Here is a 21,671-nt window from a genome sequence, read left to right as displayed (position 1 = left end):
TGCTGATATTTTAATTAATTAAAGCTAGTTAATTATTAATTAATTAAAACATATTTTTACACGATTTAGCATCATTTATTATGAATAAAAATCAAATGATTTAATAACAGTTGTATTATTTTCGTAAATTAAAATTCATATGAAATGATATAACGAATTGATTAAGAAGAAGAAGAAGAACATTAATGTTGTCTACGGTAGGATTATATATCAAATTCATTGAAATGAAGCTCCCTTCTAGATAATAGGATTTTGTAATTGATAGTTCACATATATTTTAAGAATTTAAGTAAAAGCTTATGTATATAATTACAATAGCTGTATTAGTAGCTAATAGCAAGCCATAGTAGCGATATAATATCACAAGAGGAAGATTACCAAGAAGATTCAGCATCGATTTAACTCGATTTCCATTCTTTCTTTTCGATCGAATCCAACGCGATAAGCGCTAACTATTGGTTGGTAAGAGACTTTTTTATTCGTAGTTTCAATACAATGCAAAATTCTAACACGACTAGCTTATTGAATCGTCATTAGTTTCAGTAAAAAAGAAATAAATCCTTTATAAGAGCTAGCAGCTTAAATTTTAAAATGTTCTTATAAAGGATTCACATACTCGATAATTTGAAAGAAAATGCCTTTATCTTTAAAGTTATCATCACAATAGTACCTTCTTCCAATAAACTTTAAATGTAAACATATAGAAAAAAAGAAGCAAAAGTAAAATATAAGATATTAATTTTTATTATTAAACGTTTTTATTTAACTTGTTTTGTATCTTACTGTCAAATCTTGTAATTCAAATTTTATCCATTTCTAATTAAGATAGAAAATCGAAACTTTGAGAACATATGACAATGTGATTTAATGATGTTTTAGAGGTTTCAATTAAAAGTCAAACGATTTTTATTCTGAAAATATATTGAATTATTTTGTGATTACAAGTACTGTACAGTCGAATCTCGGTATAGTGTCACCATTTGTTCGCTTCTGAAATGTGCACTAAATCGAATATTGCGCTAAAACCGTAAGATTTTGTACAATAAAAATTATTTAAATCTATAAGGTTAACATAAAAGTTTGGAATTTAAGAGTTTGAAAGTCTTATGATTTGATCATAACAATATATTTGTAATGCCATATTTAATAACCTGAAGGGAACGAACTATGTAATATCTACGAGGAAGATTCGTTCACGTGTATTCATTAGCGTTCTATGAGAGTGCTCTATAAAGGTAGGACTTATATCAATAGTATAGATTAATAACCTACAGATTTTGATATGTCTATTAACTATGCTGAAAATATTGAATACAGTGAAAAAATATATACGTATATACTTGTAAAACATTAAAGTAAAACATAAGATACATTGTGTAGAATTTATTCTTTTCAATATGAATACAGAACAGCGGCGCCCGCAGACTATAAAAAAGGAAGGCACAAGCTATAAAAAAAGGCATCTTACATTATTCAAGCTTCAAACTATGATTCAATATCCGATCAGTGCTTGCACTCGAGGCTAATTTGGCCTCGAAAACAAGGAATGTTGGTTTTTGATCAACATACGACGGAATTATTACATTAAAATGATGCACAGGACCATAAGGTAAGTGCCCGATTTTGTCCTCAGAGGGGAAAAATGGAGCACTTATCCTCCTCCCCTGAGTTGAATAAAGAATTCCACAAATTATAATCGTAAAACAAATTCAGATATGTACTGTACTGTACAGTACATTCTCACTATGACACGCTTTGTCTATCTTTATGTATAGATGTAATAATGTATTCTATAAATTAGTTTTAAAAAACCCGAAAAGTTTAATAATTAAATAAAATGTATTGATATAATTATTTGTTTTGATGTAATTATAATTTTCTGCGGACACCCACGCATGGAACAATGGAAAAATAGCGTTCATTAGTTTCTTTAATATTTGCAGAATATGCTAGAAGTCATGCATTTTCTGTTGTTTGTTGACAATAGAATTTGAGACCCCCATGGGGATTAGGGAAAGAGCAACCCTGATGAAAGAGGACCACGTGCTCTAAGTGTCCCAATGTACGGGCTCCCCTGGCGTAGAATAAATAAGAATTTGTTTTTTTAACAATAAGATACATTGAACGAATAACGGGAAATGCTCTTTTATTCCTCTTACATTTCAAATGTGATTCACTCAAACTAAAGATTCAAACTATTCTCTGAATCTCTTAAGAATCACTTACGGAATCAATCATTCCTGCTGATGCGAGAAACTACAGTGAAATCCTGGAAACATAAAGAGATATCTAAACATTTGAAGCGTAGTAAAAATACGTGAAATGATTTGAAAATCTTTAAAGAAAAATAAAAGTTTCTCTACTTTTTACTATAGTTTCTATTTGTTTATTTTTTTAAANGCATCATTGAACATTATTGTATACAATGTTATGCAAAGGTAGTAAATTTAAATAGCTGTGTCTCTGTAGATGAATGCTGAAACAATATAGTACATTATAAAAGAACTTCTGTCAATAGATGGTTGTATTCATTGATTAGGCCAGTGAAAGGCGAAATGCATATGGATAAAAACGTAAAAATAAATGTTTAGTATTTAATTCTTATTTGGTTTATTTTGCGGTAATAAATCTCTCGAAGTTGGATTAGAACGAGTATAACATTATTTGTTAAATATTTTAAAAATAATTTTATTTTAGATTTATATTTTTGTCTCTTATTAACTTAAGTGAATTTCAAGTTTGTTCCATGTGAAATTAATATAGAAGATGATTAGACTGTGGAATAGGGCAACGCAACACTTGAGCGATCTGCCAAGGGAGGGCTTCCCTGGAGGACTTTCTATAGGAAACTGGCCTCTATTTAGGTGTTAGACACGTGAAGAAAACCAGAAAGATTCACGTGGCCATCCGTAAGTCGGGTAAGAACCCACGACGTATCTTTGTTCAATGGTTTTTATCCACTCGACTATCGGTGAGCGAATATATATACACAAACTATAGGCGTATATAATTATATTTTTATATGATTGAACTTCTATTTGATTTTAAATAAAAATCAAAATTAATAACTCTTAAACATTTTATATTAAATTTATTTCTATTAATTACGCTGTTTTTAAAAGCTGTGCAATTTATATTTTAAACATAATACTTAATTTTTATAAAATTTTACAATAAAAACCGAGTTATTTAAACAAAACCGAGAATGTTTTTTTACAATTTAGAAAAAACAAAAATTACCAATCTTATTGGATAATTTTCCGAAATCGAATTGATTACTCGTAACAAATTGTATGTTTTTTAGACAAGAAAATAAAAAGAAAATTTGAATTTTGCAAGTTATTATTTGTAATCTAACAGAAAAGTTATTTAAATGATAAAATGTCAGGAAGAAATTTATAAAATTCTTCTCAAACTGACTGCAGAAAGCTATGGCAATATTTTAATTTAAATTTTAAATCATCTCGAATTCCGAATCTTTATTTCATTCTAACTCTATAATCGAAAAATATAAACAGAAACGAGCGAGATAATAAAAATGAAATGGTTATTTCTTTGAAAGAATGTTTAAAATCCAAAACAAATGCTTTAAATTATCAATAATGGCCGCGATTAATAATAAGATGAAATTAACAGTCAATTAGAATTTACAAGGAGAAACTCCGCCCAATTTCATACTCGAGAGGATTGCAAATCTCGGACGCATCGTTAACTTTGACGTGTATGAAGTCAAGCTTGCATTTTTTATTTTAACCGCTCGAACAAGAAAGACCGTAAAGTCCAAACTGATAAGTTTTAAAGACTAGTTGCCATTAATATGAATTCGGATTTCCTCGACCCTTATAATCTGTATAAACGACATAAAATTGTTATTTATGAATTATTCCCGAGATTGATTCTTTTGAATATAGTTTTTCCAAGATAAAGTGGTCCACTGATCTCTGAAAAGTTTTATCATTTCGAGAAAAACTCAATAGAGCAGAAAAATTGTGACTCGGATAAGGGGGGAAAAATAGTGTAGAGGAAGGAAGTTGTAGCAGTCGGAAGTCGAAAGTCTTTTCCACGTTCCACCCTCCGGAATTCCGGTTTCAAAAAAAAAGAAGAAGACTACTGTTTGTACGAAGAGGATGATGGATGTAACCAAATATCATGTCGGTTCCCACAGCAGAAGGATTTGCCGAGGAAACTTCGACTTTGTTCCGAGCAGATAGATCTGAAGAAGAAATAAGGTCGACTTTCTTTCCTTTGTTACCATGGTTACACTTAGGAAGGAAATAAGAAATCCGAAACACTTCCTGAAACGAAACTATCATTCTGTCTTCTAAACATAGAGCTGAATACGAAATTCCTGTAATTCTCGCGATTCGAATTTCGAATTATTTTCAAAATCTTCTAATAGAACTTTTGCATAGACTTAAAGTAGAAAATCTGTTTCTCAGAAGCAGCAATCATGTTTGCTTTTCCGGATGACATATGGCCCGTCGACCTTTTCAATTACGTTTAAACATTATTCGTCTTTCTACTGTCGTTCTTTTATTATGTAAATCATTTGCATATTTCGTCAGACAGTAAACAGCCTAACCAAGGATCTGATCATTTCCATTTAATCTGCTTCGAATAGCGATTATACACCATCATAGACACTCAATACAGAGAAAGCCATGGCATCAATGAGGAATTCGTGTTTTCAAAATATCTGCAATCTAAAAGAAACTTTAGTCCTAATTTAAATTTATTAAATAGTTAATGCTTGCTATTTCATGTAGCTTGACTAATAAATTAAGATATTTTAAAATTTAAACATAATAAAACTCTTATTTTCTACATTCTTACACTTATTGAGAAGCTTCTAGTCAAGAAACTCGCAATTATTAATATCACAGCAGTTGCTATAATCTTTCCAAGAGATGCGGAGCGAGATTGTTAATTAATTATTAGTCAGAACGTAATCAAAGGTCAAAATAACGTATGGCTATCGAGTTTTTAATTGGAAATCGATATCTCAGTTAAAAGAATAATGGAGCTCTGCTGTTAAATAGATATTTCAATTCTATTCAAAAATATCGTGAGCTGTTTTTATTTCGGTAAACTTCTCTTTTTTTTCAGTTTTAAACTTTCACTTCTATACCGGGAGCAAACACTGGACTCACAAAAGAACTTTTTGCAGGAAGTGCGAAATTTCGACAATATTTTGACAAAAATTTGTCAAAAAAAAACTCAAACGGTACAGATGTGTCGAGGTTTTGAATAGAAGCAGGTGGCACGGACATTGGACTATATAGGACAACGCCCAGAAACCCTGAAAAGATTGTGAGTATCGAATCGAACACAGAACTCTGAGCATTTCTTTCAGACATTTCAGAGAATTCATCAATATCTTAAAAGATAAGTCGAATCGCTGAAAATGTCGGTGTGCTTTCGTGAGTTCTCTTGTGTCACGCAACTCGAGTTAGTCCATGCGCGACTAACAAGAATGATGAAGTCTATTTAAGTGACACGAAGCGATTCAACAACCTTATCCCAATCCTAAACATAATTAACTCGTTCTTTCTTAACCAAAATTTAGGAATTTGTTGCAGGCGCAGCCATGCGAAGTTGGATCCAGACCAACTTTAACTCATTCCGCCAAATTGACCGCACGAATCCAACCATTGCAGTCCCAATAAACAACTCCCGTAACGACACCGGAATGCCATCCACTGAACTGCTGTAATCAATAGGTAATTATCTCGCCTGATGATGTTTGCTATTGACTAGCGAAATCTATGCCGTATGACACCAGTAGAAGCAGAGTAGTGGATATGTCATCGTTGTAACAACACTCATTCGATGCTAACGACCCTCGTTGTCACTTCATAAAGACTTACAATTAAATAAAAAGTTCGGTTCGTCTAGCAAAAGCAAAAATTAAAACTCGTTTCGACTGCATAATTACAGGCGTTATTCACAATATCCAATGATGAATCCAGTCTCTGGCGGAACAAAAGCTATTTAATTGTTATAACTCCAATCTCCCAGCGCCTCGCATTTTAAAAAAAAATATAAAAATAACTAATTTGTATAAATTTGTCACGAAGAATTCCCCCTAAATTAGCGACGTGAAAAAATAATCCAACTATAAGTACAAAAGTAAAGATAAATTCTCTTTGACACACAAACAATTTTTTAAAATATATAAAATTGTTTAGAAAGTAAATATTTCCCTGTAATTAGAGAAACGATAATAGAATTATTGATCGAATTTTTGAGGAATAACATATAAACTCAATACAGAAGTAATTGTTTACAGAAAAAAACAATCCTCTGATGAATTAAACAATCGATTTATTCGACTCTATATCGTATTAATGAAAATACTACAGAAGGAAGAAAATAACGTATTATAAGAAAGTAAATATAAGAAAACGTGAGAAATCGGCGTTTTTTACAATGATTTTTTTGTATTCGCCGAAGCAAAGATACCGATTTACAAAGAACAATCAAATATAAATAGGCATACGTTTAGCAGAAATACAATTTTTGCAATTAAATAATCAAAACTTTTGTTCGTTTATTCTGCATTAAAAAGCCAGCATATTCGAGATGGAAAATGAAATGAATGTCTGTAATGAAAGTGGAATGGAAGAACTTTTTTATAATTATATGGCGAATGTACAGGACAAACAGAAACGAAGCTAATGTCCTGTTTTCATCCCCTCACCTTGTGATTAACGGGGGTAGGTCGATCTCTGGGGAAAAGCGGAAAGAGCAAAGGAAACGAATAACAGAAAGAATACGAGACATTTTCTGGTAATTTTGTCTCGGGGATCAATCTGTGTCTGGTCCTCTAGGGAAATTAGTGCACATAAAAACATCGCCTTTTTACCTACTTTGGAAACTTTTGTCTTTTCGGCACGATACGTGAATCCTTCTCCGGAAAATAAGTACATCCTCAGATTCGATAATTCCTCGAAATTCTCTTACAAAATATCTCGCGCGTGAAGAATAAATTTCCGTCGATCCTCCGAGACTCGACGAGTGGACCATTGATCATTTTCGATTTTTTATACGGATTGCTGGATTTTATTCAAATGAAAGAACTTTTTGCGTTTTTCGAATTATTAAGACTCGTGAAAAATCGTTTTCCGCGTAGAAACTCTTCAAATACGTATTCCGGATGACGATCTAAGGTCATTTTTTTCCACTCGGAAGATGCAATTATCATTTTTTAAATATGTTTTTTTTTTTGTTTCTGATCCGTTTTCGTCAAATTTCATTTGCTCGATCCGCTTTTCTCTTATCGACAGACGGTAATTTTGGTACTTTCTCCCTTCGTTTGCTCATATTCTTGGATTTTATTTTGCACAAAAGAATTCGCCTGAACGTTCCTCACTCCAATAAGCACGATATTGCGAAATTTTCTATCAATACATTTATACCACAGTATTTATTCGAAATTCATTGCGATATAAATTATTTTTACAATATGTTCTTTATTTCTTTTAAAAATAACTCAAAATAATATTTTGTTTGCCTTTTTTTTTTCAAATGCTTTACTATCCGGAGCTTTTAAATTGGTAACGTTTGATAAGCGAATGAATTATATCGCGAAAATAACTTTTTTGACATCTACAAAAATCTTATAAATTTTAAATTTATATGCCTCTTTTTTATGTTATATTTTATAATTTGATTGTTATCGAACAGCGGGTTTTAAATAAAACTTTTATGAAACGTGAGACGTCGAAAAATATGCCATTATTGTTGGAAAATGCAATTAGAAGATTACTGATCCGCGGATCAGAATATGCCAAGAGAAAATAGATCTTTCTATTCTTGTATTCGTAAAGTAATTGGCGAATAATAAAATCAAATAGGAATGATAGGAATTCTCCCATTTAATAATGGCATGCTCGACTTTAATTTTGAAAGGAATTTTTAAATGACGTCTGATGAATGATATACAATATTACTCTTCATTTTGTCTTTTGATCAGATAAAATTTGTTTAGTCGTGTATTACGAGTTAAATGTTTTCGAAAATTTACGAAACCTCGTAAATCTAATTAATTACTTAATTTGACTTCGATGAAAGCCTATTAAAAGTATTATTTTAAGTAAAACAATCATTGTCTCAATTTGTTTATACAGGCCTACCTACTGCTTTAATTTAGCAGTAAACATTAGAACATACACACTTTCTAAAATATTGCTTTAATTTACTAATTAATATTATTATAAATTAAAATTATAAAAGTATTATCACTTTACAATGAGCAAGTTCTGAAATTAAAACACATTTTTCTTTATATCTTTTTTTTTCCTCCCTTTAAAATCGATAAATACCAGAAAAGTTTCTTTTAGACACCACCCAAATTCAATGCTATAATATAAAGTATTTAGATCCTCCATCACTCGGAGAAATTATCCACCTCTTTCGTTTATCTTCAAATCAATAAACAGATAATAAAACCAAAAAACTATTTCACCAGATAAAAGTTTCTTCAGCAATTTTATTACATTGTTTGCTAACTAAAATATGTAACGTCGATATTAGGAATAATAGCAAAAACAAAAAAAAAATTGATTGAGTTATATTATATAAAATATTGTTTAAAACTTTTACTTAATACATTGATAATTTTCCAATTTAATTAATTATTAATTTAAGAAATAACTTAATCAAGTATGCAAATTACAACTTAATCAATTATTCATTTTACACGAACAAATACATTTCTTAACGACAAAATATTTTTTAAATAAATGCATTAAAAGTAAAATTTTAATGGTAAATATTAATTAATCGTTTCAATTTATATTTTACAAATAAGAAATTTGAATATATTTGGCTAACTGACACGAAATCTCGGCATTTTCTTTGTTTTATTCCTGTACCGTACAGAGTTTATGTTATTTTTTAAAGCCTGAATGAAATTCGACTACGTTAGAAAATATTCAGCAATACGCAAAAGAAATCATTTCACATTCAAAAAATATATATAAAAAAATAAAATTAAATTTATTTATAAATAAATCTGTTTACGTTCTTTGTAAAATGCCATTTCTGTTTCTAAAAATGTTTCTCCAGCAACTACTTTGTAATCTTCAGAATCGGTTGAAATACTCTGCATCTGGATTCTTTCTTTACGTCCATAAATTTAATAATTTACAAAAACTTGTTATTGGCTTTAAAGTTTAATTGAAAATTCAAAATATCTTCAATATTTCAAATTTCATTCCAATAGACTCTTTCATTTTCTTCCGTGTATTCCATTTAATCGTTATAAATAAATATAATATTTAAGAAATTCTTTTATATTGCAGCTTTTGAGATCTCCAATTACAAAAAATATAATACTGTTCTTTTGTATTTTCCATGATTTTAAATAAACGACGATTTATGCCATTCGATTCCCCATCAAGTTTTACAGGTAAAATGAGGATCAACGAAATCGATTCCGAATTTTTCTGGGCCAATTCATCCAACTATCGGTCGACTATTGAAAAATATCATCTGCCGGAATGCAATGAAACAATGTTTTGACAATGGTATAAAAATAGTATTATATTTTCGATTGGAAAAGAATGCATACGAATTGGGAATGAAATAACCTAAATCTAAGCTTTATCCGCAACTTATTACACTAAAGTAAAGTTAATAAGTGAATTTAATTCAAAAAATTCATTACATGAACTATTGAACTGTTACACGGACATACTTTTTTTTAATTCCGCAGAGAAATATAAAATACATGATTTAAATTTTCTTATAAGATTAAAATTAAAGATAAAAGCCAAAAGTTTCATTTAAATCTTATTAAAAAAAGCTTTAAATTAGTTTATTAATTCATTTAAATAGAGAAATTTAAGATATATATTTTTTTATTTATTTAAAAATGAAGTAACTTTTAGTGTTATTTGATTTTAAAAGGAAAAGATGCGGCGATTACCATTGAAAATTTCAACGAGTTTGTTAATGGATCAGAAAACAAATATCAGACAATAAAATTGTGATAACCATTAAAAATGAACGTCTTCATTTAAGTTGTAAGCATGATTTGTTTTCTTATAAAAGCCTGTACTATGGATTATGTATTTGCTTCGTTCTAGTTGTTGCTTTGCACATTTATCAACATCCAACTGTTTCCACCACATGATTTTCTGATAGGTAATTTATTCTTTTTCACTCGATTACTAGTATCAATCATTCTAAAATACTGTATAATATTTTCTTTTACAAATTATTTTAATTTCTTTATTAAGAAAAAGTCAAATTTAAATGATTTCAATAGCGTAGAGCGTAATTGATTTAACCATTTATAAATATTTCCAAACATCGAAATGAATAAACAATTTCTTCTCTCTTCTATTTAAAATTGTTATAAGAAAATTTATTTATTTATTTAGAATTTTGCACGCTACAACGCTTCTTTATTATATAATGCTATACAATAATTAAATTATGTAATTAAATATTCATTGAATTTTCAAGAACATCTTTTAATTTAAATCAAAATTTTTTTGTTTAAAGCGTAAAATTTAAAATTTTGAAATAAAGAAAAATATTTGATATTTCATATTTATCAAAAAAAAAATCGAAATTTTATTATAAATTATTTAGCCGAAAGCAACAGGAACAGAAGTCTTCCAGAAATATTCAATCTAGTGTATCACCATTCAATTTTTCGAATTGCTTTCCCATCCACCAAAATACATTGTAATAGTACACTGAGGCCCATGGATACAAAAGGGATTTTTGGGACAGTTCACGATTTCAAACAGAGCAAAACCCCGAATGACTGGCATTTTCAGATACAAAATAACTATTAAAACATTTCAATTTTAAAACGATTTAAAAGGATAAAATGCATGTTTTAAATATAATATTTTTAATTCAATTTAATATATTTTAATTAAAAACAAATAAACTTTATTTTAAAATTATCAAGTTTTTCTAATTTAATTGTAAAGAAAAATGTGGATTACTTATATTAAAATAAAACATATAATTTTAAGTAAATTAAGGCATAATTGGTCGTATCGTTTTTATTTTTAATTTTAAGTTAATTTCTAAGCATATTTCCCGTATTATTATTTAAATTCTACACAAAATAAAATTAATTTCTTACTGGTTTTTAATGCCTTTAAGATTTAACGCTGATTTATTTTTATTTTTGTTTATTAAATCGACTATAAAAATTATCTGACTAACCCATTTGTTGTTAAAGAAAAATGAAATCGCTTCATAAAATCAGAAATGAATTGTAATCTACCTGAAGAGATCACTTGAAAATTTATTACCTAGCGTTACAAGATACTATTTGACATATCTATATCCCATATTGCCTAACGAAATATTTCAAAGTAGCGTGTGATGAGGACCAACGATTCCACGTGATAAATACTTATTATTTATTGCTACCAATATCTGTAAGAAAAGCTGCGGTCGATTTCTATAGTCGAAAAAATTTTCTCTTAGGGGATTTATATGGATTTTTGTCAGAATATCCTATTTTCTCTACGTGTATCGAACAATTTTAAAATAAGTTAATTTATTGTATTATTGTTCCGCAAGTCTAAGAAGAAAAGAGGATACTTTTGACTTAAAATTAATTCTAAAATTCGAAGCAAACTCTTAGATTTTACTAGAATTATGTTGTTATAAATTCCAAATTGCTCTCCATTAAATAAAAGAGCTTCAAAATTAAATTCGACTCCATCTATTATATACATAATTATTGCGGTCAGAAATGCGTTTGGTGAGTGATTTGAGAAGTGTTTTAATGTATACTTATATTATTTTGAGTGTCGAGTGCAATTCACAGACAGCAACTGTTGTATTCTTACTGTTATTCTAGACAAACAAGTCACAACGATGGTCATTACTGTACCAGCAACATGAATCTGAATCATAACAGACCATTATTTATGTTTACATTTTATTATCTTAAATATATTATTCCTGTAATTTCACAANTGAAGTATATCGAGAAGCGCGGTTCGCCGCCAAGTATGCACTTGTTAAACCAAGTGCTGCAAGTGATGTTTACAGTAACGATTTACATGCACATGACTCTCTTTCTGGCTGTAAACAGTTAAAATTTCGAAATTTTAATAATTACCTATTCGTATACCTGTACATATTAAATCATAAAATTACTATATAGAAGAATACTTCCGATTCGACTTCTAATCAATTTCTAATTAAAAAAATTATTTTAATATATTTAAAAAACTTTTTAGATGGTTTTATTGGTCGTGTTTTTCGAGATTCAGATGTCCTCATCGCTCCGTATATATCACTACAGCACATTTAAACACACATACACATCATGATTAAATTTTACGTTATCGGTTTTCGGAGTGGGGAGGATGATAGGGTGGAACTACCCCTAAAACATTAAAATGCATTGTCATCGGACTTAGGTATGTCCTGAAAGTTTCGGCCTTCTATCTTAGGTAGAAGTGATGAAATTTCATTTGGAGGATTTGAGGACATAATACAAAGCAAATTAAATAAAAGCGTTTAATAACGAGCAAAAATATTGTGACATCGTCACAATGCAGGGTTGTAATTTTTAATCACATTCTTCATTTATTTAATTTAAAATATATACTCCCGGTCTCAGTAATTAAATAATAAAACTGCCGCTTCTGTTATAATTAATTATAAAAATATTTAAATTTTCATTGAGGTCAGTTTTTAAAAATACTTTTTTCTTTTCCTTTAGTTTTTCATAAATCCACAATTCGGCAATAAACGAGCATTCACCAAAATCAATATAATTCAGTAGAAATGTTACGGTTATTTCGCACGGCCGTGATTTATTCTCGAGTTATAAATCATGACAATATTTCTAGAGAAATCTATGACAAATCAACAACTTTCAAATTTCCAATAGAAATTAAGTCGTCAGACTGAGTGTTCGATTGACTTGTCAGCTTTTGTCATATGACCACAGAAACATTCTGGCATTACCTGCAGCTGTGACAGTATCAATCAAATCGATTCGCATGAACGTCCCGGATTCCCAGAAATGTTCTTTGCAATAACATTTCATTACTTTTGGTATTTGCTTAATAATAAGAAGGAATAATAGGCATCGATTATTCGATTATTATCTCTCTCTTTTTTTTTAAATAAACAACAGTTATCGTCATTCGATTTGTTTAAAGGAGGGTAGTGAGGCATGGATGAAAAGAAAACATTTAATTACCAGTATAAACAATACATTACATCATTGAAAAAGGCAATTTTATAATTTGCCATAACAAGAATTAAAAGTAGAAAAAAAAAGAAAAGAAAATGAGGCCAAAGATAATCTGAACACTTAGGTATCGCCTGTAGATCAGGAACCATGAAGAGAGTTGAAATTCAAGATTAGAAGAAAATCCAAGTAAATCGGATTAGTCTTTTAATCGGATTTAAGTCTGTTTACGACAACGCTCGAAGTCAAACTTAGTGACAGAATTTAATCGAAAAGCAGTCTCGGTTTCGTACTCCATTAAGTTAACAATATTAGCATGATATTTCAATAAAGCTAATGTTTCTTTCTATAACCAAAAACGTCTCCATAAAATGTAAACCGACACGAATTTCTCCGTTTTTTTTTTTTTTAAATTTTCTACGTAACTCTGGATGAATGTATTTTCTATAATTTTTTTTTGATAAATCCAACTTACAAATTTCATTTCCTGAAACAGAAATTTATGAGAGATATTTATCCACTTATCTCTTAGGCTTCTTCTATTGATCCGGAAAGAGCAACTTCCCAAAGAAACTCTTTTCAATCTATCGACGTATCGATGATTCGATGGAAGACATTAATTAATTCCTTTATGGATGCGGTTATGTTACTTTGTCGTCTCCCTCGACGCTTACCTTAACGTGACGTCATTTGTAGACTACCACTTTGTCGGGTGGGTCAAAGTGGTGATACTTTAATTAAGGTGATTAATAGGAAATGTACTTGCGGGAAATAAGAGGTTAATTCGTTTAAATTGTCTGCAGAATCAGTTAGTAGCCTTCTTTCGAGAAGAAATTCGCTTTAAATTAAATAAATAATGTTAGATTATAGTTTCTTTTCTACTTAAGAAAACTAATTATATTGCCGAAATTTCAATTTATTCTATCAATTTTAACTTAAATTAAAGAAAATGTCACAATTATGTTATATTTATGCAAAATATCCATCCAGTATGCCGTAAGTAAGGACTTCTCTCCGTTCCTCAGAAAATACAATTTTGATAGCAAATTCTATAATGCTGATTTTTTTCCCCTATAAAATTTGCTCATGAATAATGACAACTTTCTTATTTTACCATTTTAGTTGCACGAAAAGATTTGAAATTCAAAGTAAAATATGAAAATATCGAGACGTGAATGAAACATGCGAAATTTCAAATGTTAAGATTTCCTCAAACCGTATAGATAACATTTCGTATTTAAAATATTTTAAAATGAAAGAAAATTTAAACCTATTTGTTATTCCTTTCACATGATAAAATATATTAAATTTTGTTTTAATAGTACATTTACTTCCTCCAAATACAACTAGTAATTGTTATACATAAAAGTTGTTGCATCTAATGTAAATGTTTTAAATTTTATACAAATTAGATTGTAAGTTATACATAATTCACCGTAGGAAAAACAAATAAAATTCTCTTATAAATGAATAAAGTAGACTATATTCAATAAATATTTCATAATTTATATTTGTATTTGTTATAAATAACGACACTATTCAATTTAAACAGTATATAAGAGCAGTTATCGTCATTCGATTTGTTTAAAGGAGGGTAGTGAGGCATGGATGAAAAGAAAACATTTAATTACCAGTATAAACAATACATTACATCATTGAAAAAGGCAATTTTATAATTTGCCATAACAAGAATTAAAAGTAGAAAAAAAAAAAAAAAANTTTTTTTATTTTAAAAATATGTTATTTGACCGGATAAAATGTATTATTATGTTGAAAGATTCCTAAGTATAATGACAGGGTCTTAAAGAATATTGTATACCATGTAACCCATTGCCTCTGTAAACTAGATATCCAATTAGTTTTTCCTGCGGGTCACATTACGAGTTTGTACATAACGAGTCAAAATAATTTCCAGACTATTTAGAGTACACTAACGGGTAATAATACTAAGAAAATTATTTTATTTTAATTAAATTGCTTTGTAATTTAATTCCCATTGAAAATATTAGGTAATTTAAAAACGCTATTTTTTCCAATGTTCGGAGTGAATAAATAAAAATATTGAGCTTTTTAATACTTAGATAATCCAAATTGAATTTTCCATTTAAGTACCATCTAAAAGAGTGAATTCGATATCTAATGAAGTCTAATGAAGTATATCGAGAAGCGCGGTTCGCCGCCAAGTATGCACTTGTTAAACCAAGTGCTGCAAGTGATGTTTACAGTAACGATTTACATGCACATGACTCTCTTTCTGGCTGTAAACAGTTAAAATTTCGAAATTTTAATAATTACCTATTCGTATACCTGTACATATTAAATCATAAAATTACTATATAGAAGAATACTTCCGATTCGACTTCTAATCAATTTCTAATTAAAAAAATTATTTTAATATATTTAAAAAACTTTTTAGATGGTTTTATTGGTCGTGTTTTTCGAGATTCAGATGTCCTCATCGCTCCGTATATATCACTACAGCACATTTAAACACACATACACATCATGATTAAATTTTACGTTATCGGTTTTCGGAGTGGGGAGGATGATAGGGTGGAACTACCCCTAAAACATTAAAATGCATTGTCATCGGACTTAGGTATGTCCTGAAAGTTTCGGCCTTCTATCTTAGGTAGAAGTGATGAAATTTCATTTGGAGGATTTGAGGACATAATACAAAGCAAATTAAATAAAAGCGTTTAATAACGAGCAAAAATATTGTGACATCGTCACAATGCAGGGTTGTAATTTTTAATCACATTCTTCATTTATTTAATTTAAAATATATACTCCCGGTCTCAGTAATATCTTGTCCTGTACCTGTACATCACACTTTTCCTAGTAACAATAAAGTCATGCCAGTCATCTATATAGCTCTATTTAGGGGAAACTTTCGTTTGTAGTAAAATTAATCGGGCCTCCTGTTCCTAAGCTTTTAAAATCTGGTTTTGACTTTCATCTATCTAACACCTTTCTGAAGATTAAGGACAGATAGACAAACAGACAAACAACAGTGGGAATTTATATATCTACTGTTTTTCAAACTGCAACCTAATAAAATTAGCAAGTGTATTATTTTATATTTTATAATGTACAGTACATTGATANTGCCAGTCATCTATATAGCTCTATTTAGGGGAAACTTTCGTTTGTAGTAAAATTAATCGGGCCTCCTGTTCCTAAGCTTTTAAAATCTGGTTTTGACTTTCATCTATCTAACACCTTTCTGAAGATTAAGGACAGATAGACAAACAGACAAACAACAGGGTCAGTTTTTATAAATACTGTTTTTCAAACTGCAACCTAATAAAATTAGCAAGTGTATTATTTTATATTTTATAATGTACAGTACATTGATAGTAAAATGAATATTTAAACATACTGAGATGTTCATATAAATTTAATTAAAAATTAAATAGGCTATAATCATTATAATTATAAAACTTTAAAGATATAGTGTTACTGAATATATTCGAAAATATAATTTACATTGATTTATCATTATGGCAATCAAAACATCTTTTAGACGATACTGTAATAAATTTATATAATCCAATTTAGGCAAAATACTATAACCTAACGAGCAATTATTTATTGTGACATCGTCATAATGCTACAATTTTTAATCAATTTTTAATTTATTTAATTTAAAACATATGCTCTCCATCTCAAATTAGTAGTGGCTTCCCCTGTACATCATACTGTTCCTCTAACAATAGAGTCGTGTCGCTCATTTATCTAACACCTTTCAGGGAAAAATTTTAAATTGAAATAATGTGACTTCCGATGTACATCTGAAGTTCTTATATAATTAATTGGGACCTCCTGCTCCTAAAGTTTCCATATCTGGTCTCGTCTTTCATCTAATTCCGTTCTCAAGATTAACGAAAGACAGACGGACAGACGACAGGGAATTTATAGGTCTACAATTCTTCCAAATTGCAGCCCAAAAAATATTTTTTTTAAAGTCTTTAATGAGTGGCGGAACAGCTACACGTACGAAAAATTGTCGAAATATTTTCAACTTCCTCGAAAACTGAAGAAATACTTTCTTATATTTATCGCATATTCACAAAATCCTCTGAAAATCGCAGCTAAACTTGTCAAAAGGTAAATTGTGAAACGTTCAAAATTTCCCTTTCGATCAAAGATAAATTTGCGATACGAAGTTGCCTAATTTATGGTAAGTCATCTAACCTAACAGCAACATTTCTATGGATTTTTTTCCCCCTTCCTTATTACTCGCCAAGGAAAATCACTAGGGATTGCAGATATCCATTTCTAGTAACTGATACGAAAAACAAATATAAATTAATAATCAAATCATTTCGAAGCAAATCATAATTGAATATGTCAAAAACATTGTTANAAAAGTATACACTTACCACGCTTTGAAGTCTGTTTATTCTGCTTGAAAACACGTTTAAGAATAAAATGAACAGAAAATCAATATATGTAAACTGTATTATGTTATCAATTAATACGCATATTTAAGAAGTAATAAAAATATTAATTATCTGGTTTACAGCAGATAAATGCAAATTTATTAGATTGTCCTTCACCTTCGAACGAATAGCAATTCGATTAGTAAATTTTTAAATTAAATTTTCCATAATTAAAACGAATTAAAGTTAAGTAAGAACTTATGTTATTAAAGTCTACAAATTTGGGTTTATTTGTTCACTGTTTGGTTGTGACAGCAGTTTTTATATGCATTCACTTTCATTTTTTCGTTTAATGTATGGAGTGACCTTTGCATCTAGAACGAAGTTACTATTATTATAAACAAATGTGATTCGATAACAGCCTTGGAATATTTCCTTGTAATGTTGACGTAGGTAGTAAGAGTGAAGAGAAAAATATCAGATAATTATATTAATTATTTTAAATAATTAATCATCGTCTAGAGAAATTAAAAATAAATAATTATATTTAAAACAATTTTTAAATATTAATCAAAATAATTATTATGTCGTAATAAAATTTAAAATTATTAGATCAATTTATTAAATTTTTAAATAAAATTTCTATATTCTAAACGTAAACAAACAACATCTAAAAGCAAACAAATAAAGTAAAAAAAAAATAGTCTTAAAAATTATATTATAGTACTAATATAAATAATTAAAAACTAATTTTCTAATGTGTTTCTTTTCATACGAATAAAACGAAAACTTCAAAGATTTATTTGATTGCATGCACTTTTCATAACATAATTAAAATAATAAAAATAATAATACAAATAAATTTAATTCAACGTTTTTAAAAGCCATACAAAATAAAAACGTGTTTCCTTTTCCAACATTTCCTTTCTCTCATATGCCAATAATACATGAAATAATTATATCAGTAGCATATTATCGTTAATAACGTTAATTTTAGAAATTTTATATATTTAATATATATACATTTGAAAAACGTATTTTTATATCTTATTTTTTCTTCACCGATACTGTATTTTTACAGTCTTGTATGTTTCTTTGCTATTCTTCAATGGAACTACTTACTTCGGACTAGTTTTATATACCGGTTAAATCCGATTTATTTATTTATTTATTTCTTGTCGAGATCAATCTAATCTACTTTTTAAGTAATGTGGATTACTAAACAAAGACATTCCTATTTTTGTAATTCACAGAAACAGAAAGAAAGATAGCTGTAAAGTTCGACTTAAATAGCATCATAAAAGTCAAAGAACCACGGCTGCAATTCATGGATCGCTTCATCGATTGGTTTTCATTTAAAAAGTTTCGGTTTGTCAATCCGGTGAAAATTAAATTGAATCTAAAATCAGTTTTAGAATTGTCACAAACGATTGGAAAAGCTCGAAGTATCAAAACAGTTATGCATAGTAATATATTTATTTTAAGAAAAATAAGATGATGATCATCTCGGATGACTTGGCAGCAATAGCTCCAGTGATCAGAAAAGGTTCTGAGTTTGATCTCCCGTATACTATTCCACTATCTCTTCTATTCGATACGACATTTAAAGTTCTTCTTCTTAATCGAGGAAACGAATATTTGTCAAACAGTTAATTAAAAATTTGTGCTTACGAGATACTTAGAAATTTAAAAATATACAGCGTAAACGTGTTAAAATACATTACACATAAGCTAATATTAAAATTCTAGATACTAAAAAGANAATATCTGATAATTATATTAATTATTTTAAATAATTAATCATCGTCTAGAGAAATTAAAAATAAATAATTATATTTAAAACAATTTTTAAATATTAATCAAAATAATTATTATGTCGTAATAAAATTTAAAATTATTAGATCAATTTATTAAATTTTTAAATAAAATTTCTATATTCTAAACGTAAACAAACAACATCTAAAAGCAAACAAATAAAGTAAAAAAAAAATAGTCTTAAAAATTATATTATAGTACTAATATAAATAATTAAAAACTAATTTTCTAATGTGTTTCTTTTCATACGAATAAAACGAAAACTTCAAAGATTTATTTGATTGCATGCACTTTTCATAACATAATTAAAATAATAAAAATAATAATACAAATAAATTTAATTCAACGTTTTTAAAAGCCATACAAAATAAAAACGTGTTTCCTTTTCCAACATTTCCTTTCTCTCATATGCCAATAATACATGAAATAATTATATCAGTAGCATATTATCGTTAATAACGTTAATTTTAGAAATTTTATATATTTAATATATATACATTTGAAAAACGTATTTTTATATCTTATTTTTCCTTCACCGATACTGTATTTTTACAGTCTTGTATGTTTCTTTGCTATTCTTCAATGGAACTACTTACTTCGGACTAGTTTTATATACCGGTTAAATCCGATTTATTTATTTATTTATTTCTTGTCGAGATCAATCTAATCTACTTTTTAAGTAATGTGGATTACTAAACAAAGACATTCCTATTTTTGTAATTCACAGAAACAGAAAGAAAGATAGCTGTAAAGTTCGACTTAAATAGCATCATAAAAGTCAAAGAACCACGGCTGCAATTCATGGATCGCTTCATCGATTGGTTTTCATTTAAAAAGTTTCGGTTTGTCAATCCGGTGAAAATTAAATTGAATCTAAAATCAGTTTTAGAATTGTCACAAACGATTGGAAAAGCTCGAAGTATCAAAACAGTTATGCATAGTAATATATTTATTTTAAGAAAAATAAGATGATGATCATCTCGGATGACTTGGCAGCAATAGCTCCAGTGATCAGAAAAGGTTCTGAGTTTGATCTCCCGTATACTATTCCACTATCTCTTCTATTCGATACGACATTTAAAGTTCTTCTTCTTAATCGAGGAAACGAATATTTGTCAAACAGTTAATTAAAAATTTGTGCTTACGAGATACTTAGAAATTTAAAAATATACAGCGTAAACGTGTTAAAATACATTACACATAAGCTAATATTAAAATTCTAGATACTAAAAAGAGTAAATCTTCTATCATTATTTAAATATTTATAATAAATTCCGAATAAAAATCATCAAAACAAAACAAAAAAATTAGTTTAACTTATTCGTAATATTTAATACAGATTTAAATGTATAAAAATAAATTGGATGAATAATAAAATTTAAATCTATTTTTTTTACATTATTAGAGTATTATTTTGAAAGTAATTTCTACAGAATATTTATTATCTATATTAATTTTATATTTAAACTTCTCACTTTTTATTTAAAATATAATTTTATAGAATCTTTTATTAAAAAGATATATTAATTTTAAGTAAATTAAAACAAATTACTGCGACATAAGTATTACTTCTATTTTTAATATTTAAAGAGTTACTGTAATTATAATTCTGTATTATAATTCAAACTATAAAAATAAATCAGAGTGTTAAATTGAAACGTAAAATTAAAAAAAAAAAAAACAGGACAAATAACAATTATAAATGTTGAAGAATTTATCAACCGTAGCATTATTCTATTAGTAAGATTATTCATTGATTTGATGGCTATTAAAGCGAAACAATTTTATAGCGTGACACTTTATCAAAGTAATATTTCGACAAAATCGTTATAATAACGAACTTAGAATTTTTATCACTCCGATTAGTCTATACATCTCTATAAATTATCGAAAAACTTTTCTTCGCCGAGATAATATCTACTTGTAGATGCATCTCTTTTTTATCATATCTTAAGTAACTTAAGTAAAACGCTTTTTCTTTGTCCCTTCCATCAAAATAAAATTCTCTGGCAAAAAATAAAATGCATCGCCGCTTGATTTTTTTTAACAAAAGAAATCAGAGTTTGAAAATTTGATTACAATTTTGAATATTCACTTTGACACGTAAAAACAACCAACTATTATAATGGAAAGAGCAGAATAAATAATTCCCTTTATGCACTTAAAATTTTACCTCTTTTTTAAAAATAAGTTTATATAATTTAATTTATTTTTAATTAATTTAGCATATATTTTGAATAACCGAAAAGTTTCTTTCTTTCTTTCTTTCTTTTTTTTTTTTT

General features: G+C 28.1%; 1 protein-coding gene across 3 annotated transcripts in view; it reads right to left on the bottom strand.

The window, feature by feature from the left end:
• The window catches only part of LOC111620165 (carbonic anhydrase-related protein 10-like), an 83,658-nt gene that overhangs the window by 19,770 nt on the left and 42,217 nt on the right, over positions 1-21,671 (bottom strand). The window lies entirely within an intron of this gene.

This window comes from Centruroides sculpturatus, unplaced genomic scaffold (genome assembly GCF_000671375.1).
Source record: "Centruroides sculpturatus isolate CEXI.00-Female unplaced genomic scaffold, Cexi_2.0 scaffold202, whole genome shotgun sequence".
Taxonomy (NCBI): Eukaryota; Metazoa; Arthropoda; class Arachnida; order Scorpiones; family Buthidae; genus Centruroides; species Centruroides sculpturatus.
Note: the sequence above shows the minus strand (reverse complement) of the source record. Positions and strands in the feature narration are given on the sequence as shown.